Source organism: Nannobrachium achirus, assembly GCF_963921795.1.
Source record: "Nannobrachium achirus genome assembly, chromosome: 4".
In the NCBI taxonomy this organism is placed as follows: domain Eukaryota; kingdom Metazoa; phylum Chordata; class Actinopteri; order Myctophiformes; family Myctophidae; genus Nannobrachium; species Nannobrachium achirus.
In genome coordinates, this window is record NC_137813.1 from 25,927,382 (window position 1) to 25,938,789 (window position 11,408).

Sequence of the window (11,408 nt, forward strand, 5' to 3'; positions counted from 1 at the left end):
AAAAGGGATTCCATTAGTGTGGTTGCCCTAACAGGGCATCATCTTGGAATCAGATGTAGAGGTCAGCTCCATATATGGAGATCTATAGGTGATGAACCAGTCGTCTCCATGTATGGATACCCAGGGTTTGATGAGGTCAGTGTCGTGATCTTCATATATGCATATCCAGGTGATGATAGTCACCAGTCTTGATTTGCAAATTAATTCTGTCTTGGTCATGGAACGTTCATATGGGCATTGCCAAATATGAGCTTAATATTGATGACATCAGGGATCTCCATATATGATTGCCAGAACAGGCTGCCTTGGTCATATATGGAGCGTGACAGTCAACAATGTGATGTCACAACAGGTCAGCTATAGACATTGAGGCGAATTCTGACTCGAGATATTAACTATAACTATATTTACAAACACAAACATTTGTGTGTGATATACTGTACAGTCCGGGCCAACTGTACACTAGCCTGCCTTGCATGCACACTAATGATTGGAGTTTAACTGCTTAACTTACTGTTTTATTTTATATTCAATGCATACTGTATATTTGGTTAGGACTCTAATTCTGCCTTTTGCTACCTTCTACCTCCCTCTTGTCTTGTTGCTGAATACATCTAGGCCCACTCAACATAAAATGTTTTTAAGAACAGTATCTTCAAAATCTCAATGACATTTGCAGTCAGACAAACAGTTTCCTTTTCAACAGCGATATAGGCATTAAATGTGTGTTCACAATATAAGCCTGGAGGCCTTCCATGTCTCCTCTGAATCACCCAGGAGAATTAAAGTCACCCAGGAGGATTGCAACACTCATGTCAACATCCTCCCGCAAACGAACACCAATACGGGTGCAAGATGTGATTGTCTAAAATGCTTCTCTCTTCTCTCTCTGATACGATAAAATACTAGAATTTAACAGCATTACAATTCTTCACAATCTCATGCAGGACTATACATGTTATAATCATCTATAGCGACAAAGCTGTAACTTCTTGAGCTTAACAGCCTGTCTGTATTTGAGCGCATGACAGCTTTCTGACAGTGGCTCTTAGATTGTTTCTTGATGTAGCCTACTTCCATCTATTGATAAAAATGTCCACGTGGTCCAGATAAGAGTCAGCAAACTAGCTATAGTTTACCTGTCGAGTGTTGACTATCTATGAAAGTAGAATGAGGAAAGTTCTTGGACGGAATTACCCATTGGGTGATGAAAACATCTCATTTGATGACATGGTCTATCTATGCAAAGAGTTGCCTGGGTTCAATTGAATAGCCCTAACATTCCACATTCCCCAATGTGGTGCTTCAAAGTTTCATGCAAAAGTGTGGGTTAAAGGACAACTTTGTTTTTTTACAACAAGGGTTCATATTTTAGATAGTCATTAGAGAAAAGAAAAGATAGAAAGCAGTGAATGAAAACATTTTAACACTCATCTTTTCTTTTCTCTAATGACTATCTAAAATATGAACCCTTGTTGTAAAAAGCAAAGTTGTCCTTTAAAGGGATCCCTGGCTAATACGACAAATATGTCTTAATACATTATAATTGTCCTCTATAACTACAATGTAAAATTAAAAACGCCTCAATTATTTTATTTCTTCTAGAAATAGCTAATCTTTCACTCAATTAGGGAAATGCCTGTCGCAAGTTGATGATGTCATAAATGTCATGTGTGATCTATCCTTATGGAATTCATTGCATGCATTTGAAATTAAAAACAAACGTAATACTTCCTATGGTTAATATGACCATCAAATCAATATTTCAAATGAGTTTTTTATTTTTATTTTATTTTGCACATGCATGCCATAAATTCCATAGGGATAGATCACACATGACATTTATGACATCATCAACTTGCGACAGGCATTTCCCCTATTGAGTGAAAGATTAGCTATTTCTAGAAGAAATACAATATTTAAGGTGTTTTTAATTTTACATTGTAGAGGGCAATTATAATGTATATTAAGGCATATTTGTCGTAATAGCCAGGGATCCTTTTAAGAATAAGGGGCAGTTTGCTTTTCCTCAGCTTGATATTCAGAGGCAAGTCATTTGTTTTGCACAGGCAGAATTGTCATCCGTGGCATGCATGATGTTATATGTTGCTTGTAATTTGTTGTAATGTTTTGTTTGTCCAAGACCAAGGACCACAATGGAAATAAGTCACTGGCTTTATTGTGTTTTATCCTTGACGTTTCTGTGAGAATCATGTACATGTTTTTCTTTCAAACATAATGAAATATCATGAAATCGAATCAAATAATAATGAAAGATCTGCCAATAACATTTTGCCACTGCACGGAAACTAAATTCACCCACTGCTTCACTTTTGTAAACGTGATGTGAATAAAGCAGAGACCCTATTGCAGGGCATAGAGCTGATAGGGCCTTCTCTGAAAAAGGGGAAGTTCTTGCTAACTTTGGTGACCTAAATAACATGTCTTTAAAACTCTGTATAACAGGAAATGGAAATCCCAAAGGAGCTGGTTAATAAACAGTACACAAGGTTATGTTCAGTCAGTCAAACATAAATGTTGTTTAAACAGGTCATAATTGGATTCAAACCAGGGCACAAATCTCCATGATGGATAGTAGAGAGCAAGTGATAAATATCACAGCAATATCTGGTAAGCGGTAAGTAATAATACCATGACTTTGGAAAGAAAACTCAATATTATTCAATTTTCATTTCACCTGATGGCAACTTCTACGTACATTTTCCATTAATTGGTAGACCTAATACACTATACAGTATTCTTTGTATACAACATCAGATAGCGTTGTCAGTAGCATCCGTTGGTCAGACATTGTAAATCGACTGATCTTTTTTGTACTGAGTGTTCGTCAGTCCAATCACTGTGACAACTACTTTGACTACTGGGGTAAAGGGACCAGTGTGACTGTTACATCAGGTAAGAACAAACCCTTTGTTTCCTACTCTAACAGTTAATTTTTATTGTAGTATTTTAGACCTGAATAGCATCCATGAAAAGCCATGTGTTCATTACATATTTGGATGCTAGTTTTTGAACACCTTGTGTATCAGAATGTTACACTGTGACAATGGCTTTGACTACTGGGGAAAAGGCACGATGGTTACAGTTTCATCAGGTAAGTTACAAAAAAATCACAAAAAATATGGATTGAAATATTGTGTCAATATGAGTTAATGACAGACTTTTGTAGTATTGTATTATTTTATTTAACGTGAGTGTTTGTATCAGGTAAGTGATTTATCTCATAATAGCTAAGCTTATAATGTTTTTGGACCATACAGTAACACACACAAGCTATAAGTATAAACTGTTAGAGTAGGCAACTCTTATTAATTGTACATATAGTCTTTTAGAGACAGCAGGGTTATTGTATGCAGTAGGTGTCACTTTGTTACACTGTGACAACTATGCTTTTGACTACTGGGGAAAAGGCACAATGGTCACTGTCTCCTCAGGTAAGAAATGCTTTTATTTTTTATTACACAAAGATGTCACATCATTAAGAGATCATGTATTGAAATAGTTTCTGTTGTTGGTTTTAGAGAAAAACCACTAACTAGTGTAGTCTGTAATCTGTCAAGTAATCAGAACCTGAAGGAAAACAGTGTTTTTTAGAGTCTTAATGTATTTAAACTGAATCAGAGTATGATATTTAATAGTATCTGACCAAATGGTCAGGACGAAATGGAAGTTAATAAGAATGATAGTTTTTGTGAGATGTATGACTAGATCTTTATAACTGTGATAACTGGGCTTTTGACTACTGGGGAAAAGGCACACTGGTAACTGTATCCGCAGGTAAGTGTTTTGATATGAATGATATGAAATTAACATTTTTTATCTTAAACTCAAGTACAAGGTTATTTTATTATACCAGTCATTTAAAGTAATTTATCGTTTATTAAGTTCAAATGGTCATTTTAAAATGTGTATAAAATAAAATATATAAATAATAAAGTGATATCGCATCATAAACATGTACCTGCAATTTATGGCTATATACATAATCTTACAACAAATAGAAAAAATAGCCAATCTTTAAGATCACATGCATCTGCTAGTTTCACAATTTCTTTTTAAATGTCACCTTAATGACATGCCCCAAATAGGGATAACATGGTGAAAGTGATTAATTGGCTTTTAGAAAATTTGACAAAATTATATTAAGATGACAGTGGCTTTTTGTACTAGTCAATGAGTATATTCTCTACTGTGCTACGGTGCTTTTGACTACTGGGGCAAGGGTACAACGGTAACTGTTTCATCAGGTAAGAACCGTTTTTATTAGTTAAAAGGAATACATTGAGGAAAAACTAAATAATGATAATAATGTAATGTTTCTACATATTTTTTTAATTTGTAAACCAATAGGGTGTTTATGCAGATGGCTGATTCAAGAAGATATCTATTCCCAACACTATGCGATTGCAAGTTAACTAAAATAAAATTAATATTCAGTGTAATCAACTTGTATAATAAGAATATTCAATACGAATATGTTAATTTTCATATCACAGTAATAACTAAATTGTTAAACATTCTGCGGTAAAAAAATTAACCATGTTTTATTTACCTAGAAAACATTTATTGATATATCAACAGCGAATACAAATCACAAAATTCTGCTTTCTGGAAAATTGTCAAATCGGTGTATTTATCTTTTAATTGAGTGTTTACTTATGACGTTTGTTTTCACTCATATACAAATCCAGGCATTTCAGAATGTCAGATATATTTTTTATTGATACTGTATATTTTCCTCTCCCAGCTGCAGCGGCTGCAGCGACTGCCCCCACTGTGTTTCCTCTGGTCCAGTGTGGTTCAGGAGTCGGGGACACCGTCACTCTGGGCTGCCTGGCCACCGGCTTCACACCTGCGGACCTGACCTTCAAGTGGAAAGATGCCAGTGGGGTCGTTCTGTCCGAGCAGCCCACCTCTGGTTTTGTTGAATACCCTGTCGTTCAGAAAGGTGATAAGTACATGAGAGTCAGTCAGATCCGCGTCAACCGAGAGGACTGGCAGAACAAAAAGGTTTTCAAATGTGCTGCCACACATTCAACTGGAGATCCTATCGAAGTGACACTGGAAAGACCAGGTAAGAAGCGGCTAATCATTTATTACTTATTTGAATGACTACCCTAACCCTAACCCTAACCCTTCAAATTAATTATTAGTTTGGAATTCTTTGTACCTATCTTTGATTGTGTCTATTAATGTGTAATGGTAACTAACAGTTTTCTTAACAACAATCCTCATTTGCACAACTGCAAACAACAAAAGTTCAATTCCGCAATGCAAGATATTTTAAATTAAATATTTGTTGTGTTCAAAATCTGTTCCAACGACTTGATTTATAATACCGGTAATTAATTATAACTATATGCAGAATGTTAAGTATGACATAGGCTACTAAAATATGATTGTTTCAAAACAGATTTTAGATTTTTAAGTAAAGAGTCATTATTAAAATAATTATATCCCATTAATATGAAAAACAAAATAATAGCCAAATAATAATAATAATTGAGCTTTGTGCTGTGGCATGTTAGACGTGGTCATGTGTTAAATTGACCATAACATGAATCAATAAATACTACTTTGCTTTGTTGCCTGACAAAGTAATCAATCTACATATTGACAGTGAAATTAAATATAAGCAGAACAAATATATAATTTAAAACACTTAAATAAAATAGATCTTTAATAAGAATTGAATCATTTTATGTATTCAAAATCATAGTGCCATGGAATTATATTATGCACACACAAGTGACTATTCTTGCTTATGCAAATTGAGCCGCTGGCTTGGTAATCTTTTCCCTCTATTCATGCCTTTGGCACTGATGTTACAGTAAAACATCTCGCTTTTGCATCCATGTTCTCCCTGTGCTGTAAATCCTTTCTGTGCCTTTTTCAGCCAACATAAATAATTCAGTATGAGCAATGGGCAATTATGAGCTTTCAGTGAGCAATCATTGTTAAAAAGTATGTTTGTGGCTGGTTTTAAACTGTCAGGTACTTGTCTGTGCTAGCTTGTGTACACAATGTACCGTATATGCAGAAGCAAGGCTCATCCCTTAAAGTATTTTACAAAATCAAACTAACCTTCCTTTCAGTGCTTGTTAACTGTAGGCTAGCAGTAGCACACAGTAAAGTTGCATAAAATTGAAAGATCAGATGAATGATTAGTTTCAATTGCCATTAGCACTCGATTCTGCTCGGCTTCTGCATATACAGTACTGTAACATTCTGTGCTTCTGTGTATATATATCTGTGTGTATATGTGTGTGTGTGTGTGTGTGTGTGTGTGTGTGTGTGTGTGTGTGTGTGTGTGTGTGTGTGTGTGTGTGCGTGCGTGCGTGCGTGCGTGCGTGCGTGCGTGCGTGCGTGCGTGCGTGCGTGCGTGCGTGCGCGTGTTTTGCAGTTGTCTATCATCAGTTGCCAACACTTGAAGTGCTGATCTCCACTGCCGAGGATGTGAAGGAGCAAGACAAGGCCTCCTTCTCCTGCTCTGCCACTGGTTTCTCACCAAAAGATTATAAGATCATATGGCAGAGAAATGATAAGGAACTCATCAGCGAATATGGTGAAATCAGGACGAAGGAGGAAAAGACTGAGAACGGAACTTTGTACAGTGCAGTAAGCTATCTCCACATGAATCAAAGTGATTGGATCGATGGAACACCAGTAACATGTGTCTTTGAGGGGGGCGCCGGTGATGTCAACAAATCTGTAACATACAAAAAAGCAGGTGGAGGCGGTGAGTAAAATATAACACTGTGTTACTGTACAGTATAATGAATCTTTACATATAATGCACTCGGGCGTCACAAGGGGGGGGGGGACTGAGTTACTAGGGCCCAAGGTGGAGGGGCCTTAATTATTTTATACTTTAGCTATTGAAAAATAGCAGATATTCAAGCTCACAGCGAAGCTTGTAGATCTGCTATTTTTGAAAAGTCATGAAAATGTGTGCAAATCCTTGAATATATGTATTTTTTAAGCAAACATTTGTAACTCAAATTTAGTTCCTGGGGGGTCCCTGGAACTAAACATTTTGAGATGGAAACATAGGTTTTTCAAAAACTGAAATTTTCAAGATTTTTCAAAAATGGCAGATCTACAATGGGTTAAACCCCTCCCCCTATGAAGAACATTCATGGGGGGCCCGCAGTGAATCCCTGTACCCACTACCAGGGCCCAGAAGTTGGTGTGACACCCCTGATAATGCAGTTTACTAAATACTCCCTAAACCCTCTCTCCAGGATTGAGCTGTGAAGACGAGATGATGAAAATGAAGATCTTGCCTCTGTCAATAGAGGCATTGTTTCACAACAAGCCAGCCCAACTTGTGTGTGAAGTCCTTGAAGTAGTCAAAGGTGTGGAGAGTGTGACATGGGAGGACATGGAAGGAAACCCACTAGCTAATGCCAGAGAGAGAAGAGAAGGGAAAAAGATCATCGTCGCTGTAGACGTCATGTACGAGGAGTGGAACAAAGGGATAGAGTATAATTGTATTGCTCACCACAAAGAAGCTTTAGCCCCAAAGGAGATGCGCTTCGAAAGGTCAAATGGTAAGCAAATAATGTAATGCAATGCAATGCAGTGATTCTCCTTACGCATTTCAAGGACCCCCATTTGATACAATCTTTTTTTCCCCCTTCTCTCTCTCTGGGACCCCAATCTGTTAAAGTGATAGTTGACCCAAAAAAATAACCTCTTTTCTATTGATTACTCACCCCATGGAGACTTGAATCCAAGGATTTGTTTTATTTATTTTGCATTCCTAAGCCAATAATTTGATGACCAGCAATGGTTCCCTATGGAGACACAAAGAGCCTGCTTTGTTCCCTATGGAGACACAAAGAGTCTCCTCAAATTATTGGCTTAGGAATGCAACAAAAACAAAACAAATATCCAGTCTCCATGGGGTGAGTAATTGAGATTAAACTATCCCTTTAATTTAACTCTGAGGGTATAACCAAATTGATCCATTTGTACACAGAGTTACAGACCTGTTCCATTTGGATCCTCAGTGGTCCCCGAGAAACATTAAAGTAATGTAATGAAATGTATATAATTTAAATTATTTAAATTCAGCAAATCGTATCAATACCTGTTCAGTACACTATTATGTGTTAATTGATAACCAGAAATAATATGTTGTAAGTGTTATCTGTGCAGCAAAATATCTAATTGTTCTCTCGTGCTTGCAGATGGAAGGATTGACCGCCCTTTAGTTTTTCTGCTGCCGCCAGTTGAACAAACTAGTATGGTGACCCTGACTTGCTATGTGAAAGACTTCTACCCCAAGGAAGCTGTTGTCTCTTGGCTCATTAACGATGAGCCTGTGGAAACTCTAGACAGAAATGAGTATGTGTATCATACCACAAATCTTAGGGAATATCGAGTCGACTCGAAACAATTCTACTCTGTCTATGGCCAACTAACCTTCAGCAATGCCACATGGGGAAACCCTGAAACGGTGTATAGCTGTGTTGTTTACCATGAATCTATGGTCAATACAACTCGAGTTATTGTTAGGTCCATGGTGCAAAGAACAGCTGACAAACCCAACCTGGTCAACCTCAGCATGAACATCCCTGAAACTTGCAAGGCCTAGTAGATGTCATGTTGTGTCACCGTGTGTTATGTCATGTTTTTGTTTTGTTTGTTGCTTGTGATGTGACATCCTGTGTGTTTACAAAGCAGAATGAAAATCCAAATAAAAAAGAAATCTAACTAATTATTTTGTTGATGTATGTCCTGAAGTTCATAATAGTACCTACCTACCCAACCACAAATGAACATTTCTCTTTAAGTTAGTTGGTAATAAATAAGTGTCATTAGACAAATGTTACCAGAGATGACCTAAGGATATGCATCGTTCTACTGTAGATATTGACATTATGGTGACTTTCTTATATATTACATCAGGATTTAATAATCTAATCACTGACTGATCACAGAATATAGCCTATACTACAACAAGAACAAGTATCACTTAAATTAACTATCAAGACAATTTCAGATTTCACATCTTCATTAAGGCTATTTGGTGTTGCCCCTGTGTCTTGTCTTAGTGTGTTTGTGTTCACTCTACTGGGTCTTGCCCTGTGAAAATGGTGCATGTTCAAAATCAATTTCACAAATCTAAATGTCAAGATGTTCTTTCAAAAGCAAGTCAGGATCACTGTAAACGCCCTGGTTCCCAAGGCTAGGATCACTGTGATTACTGGTTTATTATAACCCATATATATCTTTTTTTATATATATATAATAATCAAAAAGCAAGACACAAAATGTGTAGCCTATACTTATACATCCAATGTTAGTAGTAAATTAACATAGCAATCAGATTAGTCTTCTAATTTTACATGACGTTATAAGAGCATTAAAGCAGAGAGAACACCCAAGCATCAGCTTCACAAACACATACTGTATTGTAAGATCTCAGTGCCAAACATGTATTTATTTGATTCATTTGACTAGGTGTCCTTTTCTGGTACACATGGTCACAGACTCACAGTACTCCACAAACAAACTATTAACAACAGTCAAATAAGCAAAGCTATTAGGATTTAAATATTGAATCAACTTGTGTATTTACTATTAATTGATTGACAGAAAATTAAGTATCAAATATAATTTAGTAATCATCATATACATCATATAAAGGTGATGTTTTTGAAAGCTTGGTAAACATACTGTAAGCCAGGGGTGCCCACACTTTTTGATGTGAGATCTACTTTTAAAATGACTAGCTCAACAGGATCTACCCATCCAAAATGTTTTAGCTGAGGGCCTGAGGGGAGCTTTGGAATTGCAGCACTGGCGTTACATTTTAAACAAACACACTTACTGTAAGGGGAAAATAAATGGGAAATACTGGGGGAAATGTCTTAATCCCATTCTGTATGGAAGTGGTAGGTTTTGGGGTTCTTTGTAATGCTACTGACTCTTGAACAAAGTATTGCATTGGAGGTTTGCCTACTTTAGGAACCATGAAGGGAGCTGACAGGCCCTTCTTGATGTCATGTTGACATATTCTTTTCATATTTTAATTATATATTTTTAGAGGCATGTCATGTGGTCTACCTGCACACCCTTGGTGATCTACTGGTAGATCACGATCTACCTTTTGGTCACCCCCATTTCAAGATGTCTGTTCGAGTACAGTCAAATTAACATTCTAAATGAATCATACAGTTTAGTAGAACAATCTGAAGCTAACTGACAGATTAATCGACTATGGAAATAATCATTAATCACAGCCCTTAAGGCTACACCATTGAAACCACTGTCTTCCACCCATAAAGATATCTGGGGCTAATCACAGGTCAAGACTTGATATCCAGTGATTGCTAATGTGAGGCAAACTTTCATCTCCACAGTACAAGCCGATTATCTGGTTTTGATTGACACCCATTGGAGTCACGTAGCAGAGACAGATCCAGATAGCATGCAGAATACAGCCCTCACCTTCATCTTCCTCTTCCTCATCACTCTCCTGTACAGCATTGGCACCACTATCATCAAGGTATGAACATATGAACTGTAGTGGAAGAGCGAGAGATTATTGCAGAGAAATATTGGCTTTATTAGCTACAGTAATGCCATGCATATAATGTCCAATTCTGATTTGACAGTTCAATCAGGGATAGAGTGTATAACCCATTTAGGCCTAGGATTATTGACTGCTTTAACTATTGAAAAATAGCAGATATACAAGCTCACAGCGCGGCACCGAGTGCCGCGCTGCGAGCTTGTAGATCTGCTATTTTTGAAAAATCATTATTTTTCTTTGCAAGTCTTTGAATATATATATTTAAAAGCGAACATTTGTAACTCAAATATTTGCTTCTGGGGGGTCCCTGGGACAACATATTTTGAGATGGGGGTCCGTGGCTAAATACCTGTAATTTTGGGGGTCCTTGACATGAAAAAGTTTGAGAACCACTGATTTAGAGGAAGGATTTAGAAGTCGGGTCAAAGATCGGGTCAAAGATATTCAAAGACTTGCACACATTTTCACGATTTTTCAAAAATAGCAGATCTACAAGCTCGCAGCGCGCTGTGAGCTTGTATATCTGCTATTTTTCTCAAGTTAAAGCATACAATAATGGTTAAAGTGGCTAAAATCTAAGGCGACTCGGGCGCGTTCCAGGTATTTGAGTGTATAAGAAGAATGTTGCAATATAAAGTTGGAAATATATGTGTTACCATGCAGTTCAAAGAGAAACTACACAGTTGTTTATGTTGCAAAAATACATTTAATAAATACTGCTGCATAGTGGTGCTGCTATTTGGTATCGTATTACTGATATATATTTATTTCTGTTTCATTTACAGGTTAAATGAAAACAAGAAAGGACATTTGAACTGTTAAAATGTACATTTGTACCAAT

The 11,408-nt window shown here is 36.8% G+C and overlaps 1 gene segment (V, D, J or C); it reads left to right on the forward strand.

Moving 5' to 3' along the window:
• Positions 1–3,094: 3,094 nt before the first annotated feature.
• On the forward strand, positions 3,095–8,643 carry LOC308284452 (Ig mu chain C region membrane-bound form-like). The segment is given in 5 exons: positions 3,095–3,115; positions 4,769–5,095; positions 6,425–6,760; positions 7,266–7,574; positions 8,217–8,643.
• The last annotated feature ends 2,765 nt before the right edge of the window (positions 8,644–11,408 follow it).